This window comes from Apis florea, unplaced genomic scaffold (genome assembly GCF_048593485.1).
Source record: "Apis florea isolate Af1SG1 unplaced genomic scaffold, ASM4859348v1 contig_3370_pilon, whole genome shotgun sequence".
In the NCBI taxonomy this organism is placed as follows: domain Eukaryota; kingdom Metazoa; phylum Arthropoda; class Insecta; order Hymenoptera; family Apidae; genus Apis; species Apis florea.
Genome location: NW_028256747.1, coordinates 1 through 16,704, shown reverse-complemented (window position 1 = coordinate 16,704; position 16,704 = coordinate 1).

Below are 16,704 nucleotides of genomic sequence, written 5' to 3'. Positions count from 1 at the left end.
GCCAAAAACCGTATAGCCTGGAAGCCGAGGAATCCCGTGAAAACAAAGAAGACGAACGCCGACGTTTTTCTGCCGCTATGCGCGCGGACCAGTCATCTTTCTCCGACCTTATCTTAGCCGGAATAACGTTAATACGAATCGTTAACGATCCAGAGGTTCCACCACGGGGAGGTCACACGGGAGAACAAGGGGAGGGGAGGGGAGGGGGGAGGGGAGGGAACGAACGAACGAGGAACAAGAGAGGAGAAATCGAGGAGGATCGAAGCGTCAACAGGTTGGCCCGGAAAGTGGCACCCTCGAGTCGATCGAGAGTTCGCACAACTCCCTCGAGGAGGCTCGAGCCAGGCTTATACGTCCAGGCTGAGTTGTTTAAGCGGTTGTACAAATAGAATACAAAGCACCGTGCAAACAACGGCTAAAAGGTTTGAGTTGTAACGCGCTCGAACGCTCTTCACGCAGGCAAACAGTTATCGGGACTGTCGCGATCCGGGCGTCTCTTTACCTCGGGTCCGCTCTCTCTCTCTCTCTCTCTCTCTCTCTCTCTCTCTCTCTCTCTCTCTCTCTCTCTCTCTCTCTCGCTTCTCTCCTTCCTCCCCGCGAGCTTGCATTCGTCCTCGTCGCGCTCTACAAGCTACTACTACGAATTCTCGTTTGCTTTTCCAGCCATCCTTCAACAACACGTTTCCTTTTTTTCTTCCAAAATTCGAATTTTTCAAAGCGTACGATATACAATTCGAGAAATTGCAACTATTTCGATTTTTCCAAGAATCATATAGGGAAGAGACGGTGTGTCTAGAAAGAATGGAGAGGAAAAGAGGGAACAAAGAGAGGGACAGGAGGGGGACATCATCGGCAAGGATCGAAAATGATTCGGTACTGGCAAAACGAGGATCCGTGTTCCATTATCGTCTAATTGGATGAAGAAGCACATCCCTTTGTCCCTGGGGAGAGGAGAGAAGTTCCAACAACCGAACACCGTGTCTTAACTGCTTCCTACAGGTGATTTCGTCTTTAGTGGGCATTAAGCGATCGAGAAGGAGGTAACGACGAGTCGCGTTTAATTGTTTTGTCCCGAGATAATTGGGGAGGCAGTGCCTGACGATTGGCTGTTAAGATGACTTAAGCATTCGCAGCGTTAAAGTGCTCCATTGTTGCACGACATCTTTGAAGTGACGGCTCGCAAAGGCGGAGGCGGCCTTTAAGTAAGAGTTAATCGCTACCAACCCCACCCCTCTGACCCTATCCTTCGTTAAGCTCGACTCCTGGCCTCTTCCTCGGCGTCTATCGTTTCCCTCTTGACATTCGTGGGATAGCTACTGACTCGTCTCTCCTGCTTTCTCACGAATTCCGCGCGCTCCTTTACGCCGACCTTGCCGTCTCCCTCCACCCCTCCCCCCTGCCGGAAATTGCTGCTCCCGGAAACGGAATCAAATTCGTCGAACTCCTCCTCTTCTCCATTTTCTCGTCATTCTTTTATTACGAACGATCTTCGCGTCGTATCCACGTTTACTTCGAAAATCTTCCGTGACCGATCCATTATTATCGGCACAGCGTTCACAAAGAAGCGGAATTATTGTGACAATGTTTTCACGATCGAATCAATATGATTCAAATTGAAACGTGACGAGAGCGTGAGATTCGATTCGAATGATGCCTTGATACGCGTTGATCCTACCCTCCCCTTCTCTCCCTACCCCCCTTTTTACCTACCGCGAAGAACGGACAGACGCACGCGTCGAAACGCTCGTCGATCATCGATCATCCGCCCTTTCGATCGTTTCTCCTTGCCACGTTTCATCCCCGTCGAGAGTTTTATCCGCGATATAAATTCGTAGAGTATAAATATTACGAAAAACAACATTCTATATAATACGCTATAGACTTGTTACGAGCCATGGTGGCGTGTTATATCATACATGTTTATATCGTGTTTACAATCGATAATATTGGATAATATTGCGCGCGCGATTCGTGGATCAGATAATTCGAAAGAATATATCTCTCTTGCGTTAAAAAGATTAAACGCGAGCGTCATAGTTTTTATTGCAGTCTGGCCATGAAAGGAGATACAGGGCCGCCCTTTTGCCGCGAATGTCTTCGATTTGCCTAAGCAAACGGAAGGGCCATAAACGCGTGCTTGGCCCTTTCGACCCGACATTAGCATCGCTATCGAGGAACCATCGGCCTGTGTGATTGCTTAATCCTGCGTAGCGCGGTCGAGCGCTCGTCCTGGGAACGAAATCCGGGCTTTCCAGTTACTGTTCTTCTATCCCTTCCTCTTTCTTCCCCTTAATCCATCTTTCTTCTTCTCGCTCATCTTTTCTCTCTTTCTTTGTCCCCACTAAAATTTATCCACGTTTTGTATTCTCTGCCTTTACCCAAGTAACTATTTCATTCCTTATGACCGAATTATGGATATTTTTCTTACGTCGATCAAAGCTCTTCCTCTGTTGCAACCAGCTACTCGGTCTTGCACCGCCGTTTCCAGTCATTACCAGAGCTTTACGGTTATTCGAGACTAAGCCGAAAGATCGTTAAAGTTATTTTCGGTATTCCGAGGCGCCGATTGCTGGTGGAATTTAAAGAGGACCTCCTCCACCTTCCGGTAAATATTTGCCAGAAACGTGGTCGGAAAAACCGCACGACGGTTCCCGGTGTCGTTTCTCGGCCGCCGACGTTCGTGAGTGCACGGTAAATAGAAAACTTGAGCAAAAGAAATCGGTTTTTCACCGAAACAATCACACGGCCTATTCTTTCGACAATGAAGATGTCTCTTCTATGAATGATCGATAGACCGGTCATCGATACGTCACGGATTGTGAAAGATTTATATAGCGAAATGATGTTTGGAAATCGTAACGTCAAACAAGGTAATACTGCGTTTTATAGCACGTCGTAGAGATATTTCATTCGTTCGTCATAGGTGCCGAAAGTAAAGCACACAGTTACACGTTCACATATCTGATAATATTTGACTTGAAAGAAAGAAAAGGAGGTGCGTTTGGTTTGTTCCTGCTGTGACTCAAACAGAAAAGTTTCCACGGTCCTTATACCTACATTTGCTTCTTTATCTTAATTCCCAAACAAAGGAAATGTCAAAAGGATTCTTCATCTGTAATTCTCTTTTCATCATCAAAAATTCATCCATCAAAAATTTGTTTCTTCTTTTTTTTGTAATAACGGTGACTATATATATAGATTCAATTGATGAGTATTTTTTTTCCTATTAAAATACGCAACGAAATTGAAAAAATGTAAAATCTTATTCGAATCATATAAAATGTATTCTAACAATATGTATCTAATAAGATTAGGCATGTTTCTGTTTTACTATATGAACATAGTAATTTCTATGAGATATGAATTGGGATTATTATTAATAAATATTATATAATACAAATCTCCCATAAATAATATTTTATTATATTAAGCTCAAGCTTAAAATTGAAATACAATTAAAAGTGTCTCAAACAAGCATGAGAAAAATATACATACATATCCTTTTGAAAGAAAAGAAAGTATTGAAAAGAGAAACTGTAGGGATTTATTTTACCGACAGCTGCTTTTATAAATGCAACGCCATCTATGAAATATAGTCAAAAAATGAACTTTTAATAAAAACAAATTTAAAAAAAAAAAAACAAAAATTTTAACGTTAGCAATTTAAAAAAATCTTCAAGATAAAAAACTTCAAGTGACTAAAAATACACACATTATATTTATAATTATATTGAAACAAATACGTTCTTTATAAGGGTCGGTAAGATTTATCGTGAAAATGCACAGTCGGTCACTTATCGAACGACGATAAGTTAATGATACAGACACCCAAAAACTTACAATTTATCATCCGTGAAAATACAAATATCTATAAATGATAATTGCAAATTTTCGGGTATCAATTACCGTTTTAAATAAATTTCTAATATTAATAATAATTTTATAAAAGAATAAAAATTTTATAAAATTTTTAAAAATGGTACAATAAAACTAGAATTGAAACAAAATTTAAAAAATAATTTTAAAGAACACAAAAGAATGAAATATGATATATAATATATCTCAACAAATAACTTTAATTAATATTTTATACAATCAACACTAAAATTAAAAAAAGAAATAGTAAAATTCTATAAAAAAAAGTTTATAAATAAAAATTATAAATCATAATTCTTTAAACATAATCTCTATCTATTCAAAAATCTGAAATGGTACTAATAATTTAATTATACTGAAATTTAGATAATAGATTTGAACAAAAAAACAAATAAAAAATATTTACGGCTAAAAACAAACATTTCTTGCAGTAATTTAAGAAACAAAAACTCTGATATACCAAATTCTAATAATCATCTTAAAATTTAAATTCAATAATCGCGATGGCAGCCAATTAGCTCATATTATTTGCTATATAATTTATAATTATACCACGACATTGCTATACATGATACGATTATAAATTGTACAACAAATAATAATGATTGCCCAGGTCTCACCTCGAGGAGGTTGCTGCAATGTTGGAGACCCATCCCTAGCCACGTCCCATCCACCCTCCTTTTACGCACAAATTTATTTATTTTTAAATTTATTTTCCTTTTGGTGTATGTTTGCAAAACGTTCAAATACTTGATCGTTGTGCAAAACAACGAAAGGAATTGTAAGGAAAACCGACGCGGAAAATAATAATTCTTAAAATAAAATTAAAACTATATTTAAAATTAATTACGTAATTAATTTACTTATGTGAGATGCTCTTTCATTGTATCATTATTTTATATTCTCATTGTAATGCAAATATAAAATAATTTCTAAAATATAATTTAATAATCAATAAATAGAGGCAAGAAACAAAAAAATAAACAAATGAAATGCATCTCACAAAGACTTATACTATCCACCACCATTTACTTATAATTATTGTTCTTAATAATTAAGCATGCACTTAATTATAAATATTATAACTAATTAATATATTTAAGAATAAATTAAATACTATATTCACCACCTACATCTACATCTACTATCCCTAATTGTACATGCATTAAGTATAAATATATCTTATTTAATAATTTGAATAGCATTGAAATTTCATGCTTTTTAATATTTTTATGTAATGATTTCTTACTAATGATTTCCTTTTTTTTATATATATGTTATCGTATTATTTAAACAAATCCTATCTAATTACAAAAGCTAATATCTAGGAAACTATCTACCAAAAATTTAAACGTTTCTTTTCCTAATAAAACCTGCCTAACTAAATCAAGTAATTTATAAGCCCTATTTATTAAAACCTTTCATTTATGGATCCATAAAATATAATTTAATAATCCTATCGATATCCTATCTATATATTTATCCTATTTATGTATAAAAGGAAAGAATTGATGATATATATGCACAATTCTACCTATATAAAAAGTTATATTCAAATAAAGGACAAGGAACAAGGACAAGGGAGAGCGCATTACATAACAGAATATAACAATCTTCCTCATTGTTTTCTTCTTTGCTAAAATTTCGCAATGGTTCCTGAAACAAACTTAAACTTCAAGAATTTAGTAAAAATTTACAGCATAATAATCAATTATGCAAGAGAAGATTATTATTTAATATATTTCAAAATTATAAATACATACCTATACTCTTTTCTATTCTTCTTTTTCTTTCACTCATAAAATTCCACTTAAGAACTGTAAATATATATCCGTACTTTTTCCCTTTTTTCTTTTCTTTTCATTCATGTTATTTCATTCAAAAACCGCTGATATAACATATTTATATACCTATTTGAAATGATACTATAAATTCTAGAAGTTAATAAATCTGAAACAAACTCATTTATTGGATTAGTACTTGAGAAAAAAAAAAATAATACACCTGAAATAAAATATATTAATTATAAAAAAAAACAAATTAACAAATTATTGTTAAATAATTCATAATCGTTCATTATTCATCAAAATTATAAAGATTTAAAAATATTCAAATTTAAATTTATATTACAAAATTTTAACATAAAAATTTTTATTTAATATGAATTGAAACAAATTAATAATATTATAAAAATAATAATATTTTAACATTAACAATAAAATGGAACAAACCAATTAAGATCAATTTGGTAGATAATTTATTTTTTAATAATCAAAAAATTTTATTAGAAATTTTCAAGATAAAAAATTTTTGAATAGTTTTTTTTCGTGAAATAAAATATAATTCTACCATAATGAGTTGTGAACCGAATTACATTCATTCAAAAAGTAATTTTATTAAAAGTAATTTTTTATTAAAAAATGAATGATGATTGTGAATTGCACATTCTGATTTATTAAAAAAATTTTAAATTGCACAATTCAAATATTTCATTATAATCGTAATAATTTTGAATAATAATGAAAGATTATTATTGGTAAAAACAAATATTTTTAACAATATTTCATGAAACAAATGCTCTATAATAAGGGGGTGCTGAAAAATAAAATACAAAGAAAAGATAGCCAGAAGGGCTACCAAATAATCCACTCAATTTAAACCCGAGAAAAAACCGAAAGTGGAGTATCTTTAATTTTTTCGCAACACTAATATACTAAATTCACAAAAGCAAACGCGATGAGTGCTTTATTATATTTGCAATCAATTTATTCTTAACAAAAAAAAAAAAAAAAAAAAAAAAAGACTCCCGAATAAGACACCCTTAGTAGAGTGTTCTAGTTTTTTTACGCAACTCTACATACTAATTTATGCACTCATGTTTCATTATACGCAACACTAATGACGGGTCCATTACAGCCATAGGCAAAGGCTGTCGTTGTAAGATCACCAATGTGCAACTCTTGTAATTTGCACCGAGTGATCCAGAATCAGGAACATTTCCACCGTATCAGTGGAAGAACTTTGGGCATATTATAAACGCAACACTACTTCAAAAAACGCGACTATTCATTGACGCAACACTACTTCAAAAAACGCGACTATTCATTGACGCAACACTACTTCAAAAAACGCGACTATTCATTGACGCAACACTACATCGAAAAACGCGATCATTCGTTGACGCAACACTAATTTTTGAAATGAATTTAATAGAAATTTTGTATTTTATATATGAAAAGTTACTTCAAATACTTTCGATATTATAAATCGTAATAACTATAAAATAAATTGAAAATAAAAAAAAAAAAATATATATATATATATATATATATATATATAAAAAATTATAGTACTTCATAATCAAATTAAAAACAATCGCGATAGTTTTTTTCATCGCAACACTAATACAAAACGCGAGTTTTGAAAACGCAACACTAATTCAAACCGTAATTTTTTTTCGCAACACTAATGCAAAAATCGCGATTTGCCCATGATGACTGGATGAACGATGGGCCAGCATGCAAATTGGCCAGACGATACAACAACATATACTACGTATTACTAAAACGAGCACAATGACAAAGTAGTAACAATGATTTCCCATCCTTTGGATCCAAAAAAGATCTAAAAAATGAGAAACCATTCGTTGCAGCCCTCTTCGTGACAGTTTGTCGGGCCTCTTCGGTCTTCCTCCTTCGGGCGCAATGCCCGCTGAAACTTAAATCTAGGCTCGAGATTCACTAATCGCAAACCAAGAAAAAAAAGAAAAAAAAATGACTAATTCGCGGAAACTAAGTGCACATGAACGACCAACGATAGCAATGATCATTCTCCGTACATATGCAGAATCTCGAGCACAACGTTCGTTTCGAAACACTTCGCGACCACGACCGCGAATTCGAAAAATCGACGAGCAGAACCAGAAACGAATGGCGAATAATCCATTCATCTCAGTTTTACCCTCGATTCTTCAAATTTTATTTCCTGAAACAGGTTGTCACGCGAAAAACGCGCCTACCCGATCGGAGACTGTGACAACCTGCCCGGCCCTACCTACTTATAATTAACAGACACACCAGAAGTATACTACCTATCCTACCTAGCCCTATATTTAAAAAATGGCAAAACAGGCACACCAACACATTCATTCCACGATTCTCACACATAATACTCGGGCGCAAATGCCTACACTAGGGAAAACGTCCCGGGACGCCTCCGACACCCGAGCTTGGCACACTACTCGCATACTCTAACTTTACGTACCATTTTCCTGAAATCGATTGACGATGGCTAGTGACCATTGCGTAAATTGCAATAAAAATATGCGTATATTATCGTTTTAACTATCTATAGTAATTATCTACAGTCATGATTAAAATAATATTCATGACTAAATGATATTATTATTTGATGATACAGCATTTGGTATCATTGTTATAATTTAATAAAAAAACTAATAAATTATTATTTATAATCCGCAGTATTCAATAATAGATATAAAATAGTTATTGTATGATATTGTATGATAATTGTGAATGGAATAATAATTACGAATAACGACGCAATTCCACAGCCTAATCACACACACAATGTGAAAAATACGTCGTGCACGATACACTAATACATCGTCAATCGCTGAAAAATTTTTATTAACTTATTAATTAGATTCATCATGCTCATTGCCTCTCCTTCACTCAAGTAGCACCTGGGCACGTGAGTGAGTTCCTGGCAATAAACACGGAAGGGGTTAAACCTGAAAATCCTGAGCTAAAAAAAGCATTAGTATCTATTTTTAATATTTCTAACGGGCTAATATTTCTTAATCTGCTTGTTTTATTTCAAATTTTAATAAATCTTTAAGATTTCTAAATTAAGAATAAATTATGAATAATTATTGATTTTAATTAAATAAAGAAAAAGTATGAACAATGAATATTTATTTATGATAATTAAAAATAAGAAATTATTGACTCTAGATCATTGACTCTAAATACTCAGAAAATAACCTCAGGCGATTTTTTTTATCAAAGCAGATTTTCGAAAATACTAAAGCAATGTTCAAAACTTGTGGCTTTGATTCAAAAATCTACCTGTCGCGAGATGTTTTCTTGCACTATATTTTATTACATTTTTGTACGGAAGAAACATGAAAAACTAAATATTTTTACATTTTGAATTTAAGTTTAGAATAAAATAATTAATTCTTTCGATGCATTATAATAAAATAGACGAAGAAATTAAATATTATGTTTATTATCATATAATAATAAACAACCATTATTATAATTTAATCATTATAATTATCATTATAATTATATACATTATTATTATAATTGTATAATTTCTAATATTACGTTAAAACTTATTCATATAACATTAATTATTAATATCGTTTTATTAAAAACGCGATGTGCAAGAAAACCTATCCTGATCTAATAAATAAATAAAACACAAATGAAATGTTACTACTCACGGGTATAACAAATACCCGCGGTCATTGTGCTCGTGAAAAAATCTACGTATACAACCAGTCACTCGTGTCGATTCGGATCTTTTATCCTACGACATGATTGAGTGACCAGAGGAACCAAAATGCATGCGACTCACCATTCGATGCGAAGAATCTGCGTTGCCATCAATGCTGTCATGACGCCATCAAGAAGTTGTTATCAAGTAGGAGGATGAAAACTATAAAAAAAAAACGAATACCATAATTTAAAACACATATACTAATTAATAATATATATTAATTAATAAAAAAAACTAAAAAAAAAAAATGAAACTATACTGATGAAAAATATGCAAAGATAATTACCTCTTCGCGTGATGGATGATCGCCTTCCGTTCTTGAGATCACTGATTTTACCCTGTACCGAAAACGAAAATTTGTAAGAAAAAAAAAAAAAAATAAAAAAAAATGAACTACTAACGCGTCCGTATTTGATATTCGGCGAACAAACACTGACTCTAATTTCGCGAATGATTATTACAATTAAATTGAATTAGAGCAGTTGTGCTCTAAAAAATATTAAATATACTTTATTACGAAACAAACACTGATTCTACCAATCGCATTGCGCGCGATCACACAAAATTTTTTTTCAAAAGTCCAGAAGATGACACGACGATAATACCTTTAACAAAACATAAAATATTATTTTATTAACATGAAATTCTTTAATATATTTTAACAAATTTTATTAACATAAAATATTATTATTAATTTTTAAAAAAAACAACTTTAATTATTTAAAAATTTTTAAATATTATTTAAAATTTTTTAATTTTTAAATAATAGATTCAACTCTGTTAAGTTTCAAAATTCAATAAAAATAAAAAATCAAGATGTTATTAATCTTTAATAAAGATAAGAATTAAAATTTTACTACTCAAAATCTGAGAAATAAAAATCTATTAATTTATAAATTTTGTTGAAAAAATAATAAATTTTTCCAAAAAAGGGCGATTTATTTCTCGATTAATGATTAAAAAAAAAATGATTAAAAAAAATCAAATAATAAAATAAAATGATTAAAAATATACAAAGATAATTACCTCTTCGCGTGATGGATGATCGCCTTATGTTCTTGAGAGCACTGATTTTACCCTGTACCGAAAACGAAAATTTGTAAGAAAAAAAAAAAATAAATGAACTACTAACGCGTCCGTATTTGATATTCGACGAACAAACACTGACTCTAATTTCGCGAATGATTATTATAATTAAATTGAATAAGAGCAGCTGTGCTCTAGAAAATATTAAAGATACTTTATTACGAAACAAACACTGATTCTACCGATCGCTTTGCGCGCGATCACACAAAATTTTTTTTCAAAAGTCCAGAGAATAACATGATGGCAGTACCTTCAACAAAATATAAAATATTACATTGATTTAAAAAAAAAACACACAATTATTGGTTTAACTTCATTTAATTCCAAAATTCAATAAAAATAAAAAATCAAGATGTTATTAATCTTTAATAAAGATAAAAATTAAAATTTTACTATTTAAAATCTGAGAAATAAAAATTTAATAATTTATAAATTTTATTGAAAAAAATAATAAATTTTTCCAAAAAAAGACGATTTATTTCTCGATTAATGATTAAAGCAAAATCAAATAATAAAATAAAATGATTAAAAATATACAAAGATAATTACCTCTTCGCGTGATGGATGATCGCCTTATATTCTTGAGAGCACTGATTTTACCCTGTACCGAAAACGAAAATTTGTAAGAAAAAAAAAAAAAAATAAATGAACTATTGACGCGTCCGTATTTGATATTCGGCGAACAAACACTGACTCTAATTTCGCGAATGATTATTATAATTAAATTGAATAAGAGCAACTGTGCTCTAGAAAATATTAAAGATACTTTATTACGAAACAAACACTGATTCTACCGATCGCATTGCGCGCGATCACAAAAATTTTCTGAAAATAAATCTGGGTTAGTGGGAAAGGAATATCGAGCATTTGTTCATAAAAATTGTTATCTCTTGAAACTAAATATTAAATGAAAGCGAAAAATAAATTTAATCAACTCGAATTTAAAGAAATAATTTAATATATCCGAAATAAATATGTTGATGATTTGTTTAATCTATTCCATTTTTGTTTTTTGAAGCATTAACTATTATGAATTATTTAACATGTCAACAATAATAGAATAAAAAGTAAGTAAAAATATTTATTTTTAATACAAAAGATTAAATGTTACCGCTTTGCCATAAAAAAATCATCATTTGATTGTGGTCATCGATATTGAAATTATATCTTGAAAGTTATCTCAGCAATCAACTTTTAACCTGCACAAAAAAATAATCAAATCGTTAAAGTAAATATAAAAAAATATATATAATTAGAACGTATCGTATTAAAAATAAAATAATAAAAAACAACGATCAAATTCAAATCTTTTTTTTGAAATTCATACTATTTATAATTCTAACAATGCAATAAATTAATAAAAAAATATAATATTTAATAAATTAACGATTAAATATTAATATTAGTTAAATACGGGAAAGTAAAAAAATTACTATAGAAAGAATATTTTACACAATAGTCACGCACCTGTAGCAAAGCGTCCTACTAGTTCAACTTTCGGTAATAGAATGATACTACGCGACACGATTTTGTTTACGAAATTATAAATTGGAGTGGGAATTTGTTCGTGGAAAGTCGTACGACATATCGAACACGAATATAAACCGACAATTTCCTGGAAACGGATTATAGGAAATCGTAATACGTCTTAAGCGTAAAATCAAAAGGAAATAACACGAGTCGAGGACACAGAATAAATACACGAAACGATAGAAAGAAATATTCGAAATTACGTACATGGAAAATAAAATTGATATAATAATCTAACTATTTTTATTTCCGAACTAACGAATAAAAAGATTTAAAGAAAGAAAAAGTTAAAAAAGAAAAAGAAAAAATTATCGGATTATCTCTTAAATGCGTATAAACAATTACTCATTCAATATTATTTTACAACGATCGAACGATAATCTGCACGAATAAAAATCAAAATCGTAAATTAAACATACAAAATTAAAAAATTATATTGATAAAACACAATATTTAAATTCAAATTTTGACTCAAAGATTTATAATATAAATTATAAATTAATATAATTGTCGACAGACAAACTATATACGTCACAATAAAAGCGAATACAAAAAACTATTTAATTAAACGTATATCGAGTATTTTTTAGAAATACTCGCTATACGGTTAAACAAATATAATAATTAAACAAAATAAATAATAATTTATAAATTATAATAATATATTAATTACAAATTATACGTAGTTACTCACCCATTGTATCTCCATTCGTCCTATCCCCACGACGTCTAACAGCAGACTGACGCCGAACCTACTGATTCGTCGAGCGCTGGGCCGTAGCTGCTCTCTGATTGGCTGTAACAGAACGAGTCTTTATTTAATTTCCGCGCGAAAATTAAATTAAATATTCATATTAAATTAATATCAATAAAATTAATAATAAATAAAAAATATTAATATTAGAAATTTTAATTTTATTAACAATATTAGTATTAATAAAAATTAATCAGATTATAAAAAAAGAAATACAATAAATAAAATAAAAATATAAATCAATTAAAATAAAAATTAAAAAAATTAAATAATAATAACAAGTATAAAATAAAAAATAATAAATTATAAAATACATATGTATATAAATATACATATAAATAAATAAATAGAAAAAGAATGAAGAAATGAATATCTATTTTAAAAACTTACAAGTTTTTTTCTTAAATCGAGCACGACGTTAACGTTGAACGATGCTACTCCTTCCGAATCCTTACGCAAAATGATTGCAAATGGTCAATGCATCCTTTTATAACTTTTGCGGTAGCACCTCCGCACCAATCAGAGAAGCCCACACGATATATTAACATTAAGAAATATTTTGGATACACATAATTTCATTCCATCATTATATATACATAAAAATATTAATACACAATTATTTATAAATTAATTAATTTATATATTTTTCATTAATATGAAAAATAGTAAAAGATTTTACGAATTACGTTTAATAAATATGACATAACTACCAAAAAGAAAGCATCCTAGCTCCAATAGAATTGTTCTACGATTCTGGTTCAAAAATGTTATCAAAAAATAATATATAAAAGTATGTATTTGCTATTTACAGTAATTTTCATTAAAATTAAGAAATAAAGAACATTCGAATCAATAAAAAAGCTGCTCTATTCCTCTATTCCCTATTTCCTATTTCCTATTAATTTCTAAAATAAAATTACATATTATTTTACATATCCTTATTCCCAATTTGTACATATCATATAAAAATTTTTATGATATTATTCACACGATTTATTCAATCGATTTTTTCTCACTATACCTTATTTTATTCCTTATTTTATTATTATTTATTTATTTTCACAATTTATTCCTATCAAAAAGAAGCATTTTCGTCTTAAAAAAAAATTGCTTCTCAATTCTCACTGATGATCGAATCGAATAATGTATTTATTATTATTAAAAACAACGTATTTATTATTACTTCGATTCATTAAAAATAATAAATTGAAATGAAACAATAAGGAAACATTCTCGATACAATAGAATTCTACTTTCTAATAGCATTAAAATATAATCTGATATTTATACATAATTATTATTAAAAGATATATATTTATTCGTTATTATTCATTCCTTTATTTACGTATTTGTATAATATTATCTGCATACATGGATTTATTTACATTTATTATATATTATTTCGTGTAAATAATTCATTTTCGCGAAATTATTTAACGTAATCTAACGGTTCTTCCAAAAAAGAAGCACCTCCGCACCAATAAGAATGTTCTATCATTCTGATTGGTGGAAAGACGCTACAGAAAAATTTATAAATAGATGTAGTTGCAACTTGCAATCATTCTACAGAAGAACAAACGAGAAGCAACATTAAGAAACGTTACGTTCGATTCAATAAAAAAGCTACACTATTCCCTATTCCCAATGACTATCAAAAATAAAATTACGTATTAAATAAAGAATTTTTATTATTAATTTGTTCATTCATTTAAAAAACCATAATATTCGCATACACCCATTTATTTCATTTCATTTGTTCCTATTTTATTCCTTTATTACTATTTATTTATTTTCACAATGTATTTTCTTACCAAAAAGAAGTATTTCCATCTTAGGAAAATTATTTCTCACTTCTCATTGGTGATGATAACGAAAAATTTATAAAAAACCATTCATTATTATTTCTATTCATTAAAAATGAAAAATTGAAATGAAATGAAATAATCAAGAAATATTATGCTAAATAGATAACTATTTTCTATTTTCTAAAAGTATTAAAATAGAATTTAATATTTATATATATTTATTATTAAAAAATATGTATTTACTCGTTATTTATTCTTTTATTTACGTATTTGTATAATATTATCTACATACATTGATTTATTTGTTTTTAATATATATTATTTCGTGTAAATAATTCATTTTCGCAAATTATTTAACGTAATCTAACGGTTCTTCCAAAAAAGAAGCACCTCCGCACCAATAAGATTGTTCAATCATTCTGATTGGTGGAAAGATGCTACCGAAAAGTTTATAAAAGGATGTACTTGATATTTGCAGTCACTCTACAGAAGAACAAACGAGAAGCAACATTAAGAAACGTTACGTTCGATTCAATAAAAAAGCTACACTATTCCCTATTCCCAATGACTATCAAAAATAAAATTACGTATTAAATAAAGAATTTTTGTTATTAATTTGTTCATTCATTTAAAAAACCATAATATTCGCATACACCCATTTATTTCATTTCATTTGTCCCTATTTAATTCGTTTATTACTATTTATTTATTTTCACAATGTATTTTCTTACCAAAAAGAAGTATTTCTGTTCTAGGAAAATTATTTCTCACTTCTTATTGGTAATGCTAACGAAAAATTTATAAAAAATCATTCATTATTATTTCTATTCATTAAAAATGAAAAATTGAAATGAAATGAAATAATCAAGAAATATTATGCTAAATAGATAACTATTTTCTATTTTCTAAAAGTATTAAAATAGAATTTAATATTTATATATTTTTATTATTAAAAAAATATGTATTTACTCGTTATTTATTCTTTTATTTACGTATTTGTATAATATTATCTACATACATTGATTTATTTGTTTTTAATATATATTATTTCGTGTAAATAATTCATTTTCGCAAATTATTTAACGTAATCTAACGGTTCTTCCAAAAAAGAAGCACCTCCGCACCAATAAGAATGTTCTATCATTCTGATTGGTGGAAAGACGCTACAGAAAAGTTTATAAAAGGATGTAGTTGAACTTGCAGTCATTCTACAGAAGAACAAACGAGAAGCAACATTAAGAAACGTTACGTTCGATTCAATAAAAAAGCTACACTATTCCCTATTCCCAATGACTATCAAAAATAAAATTACGTATTAAATAAAGAATTTTTGTTATTAATTTGTTCATTCATTTAAAAAACCATAATATTCGCATACACCCATTTATTTCATTTCATTTGTTCCTATTTTATTCCTTTATTACTATTTATTTATTTTCACAATGTATTTTCTTACCAAAAAGAAGTATTTCTGTTCTTAGGAAAATTATTTCTCACTTCTTATTGGTGATGATAACGAAAAATTTATAAAAAACCATTCATTATTATTTCTATTCATTAAAAATAAAAAATTGAAATGAAATGAAATAATCAAGAAATATTATGCTAAATAGATAACTATTTTCTATTTTCTAAAAGTATTAAAATAGAATTTAATATTTATATATATTTATTATTAAAAAATATGTATTTACTCGTTATTTATTCTTTTATTTACGTATTTGTATAATATTATCTACATACATTGATTTATTTGTTTTTAATATATATTATTTCGTGTAAATAATTCATTTTCGCAAATTATTTAACGTAATCTAACGGTTCTTCCAAAAAAGAAGCACCTCCGCACCAATAAGATTGTTCAATCATTCTGATTGGTGGAAAGATGCTACCGAAAAGTTTATAAAAGGATGTACTTGATATTTGCAGTCACTCTACAGAAGAACAAACGAGAAGCAACATTAAGAAACGTTACGTTCGATTCAATAAAAAAGCTACACTATTCCCTATTCCCAATGACTATCAAAAATAAAATTACGTATTAAATAAAGAATTTTTGTTATTAATTTGTTCATTCATTTAAAAAACCATAATATTCGCATACACCGATTTATTTCATTTCAT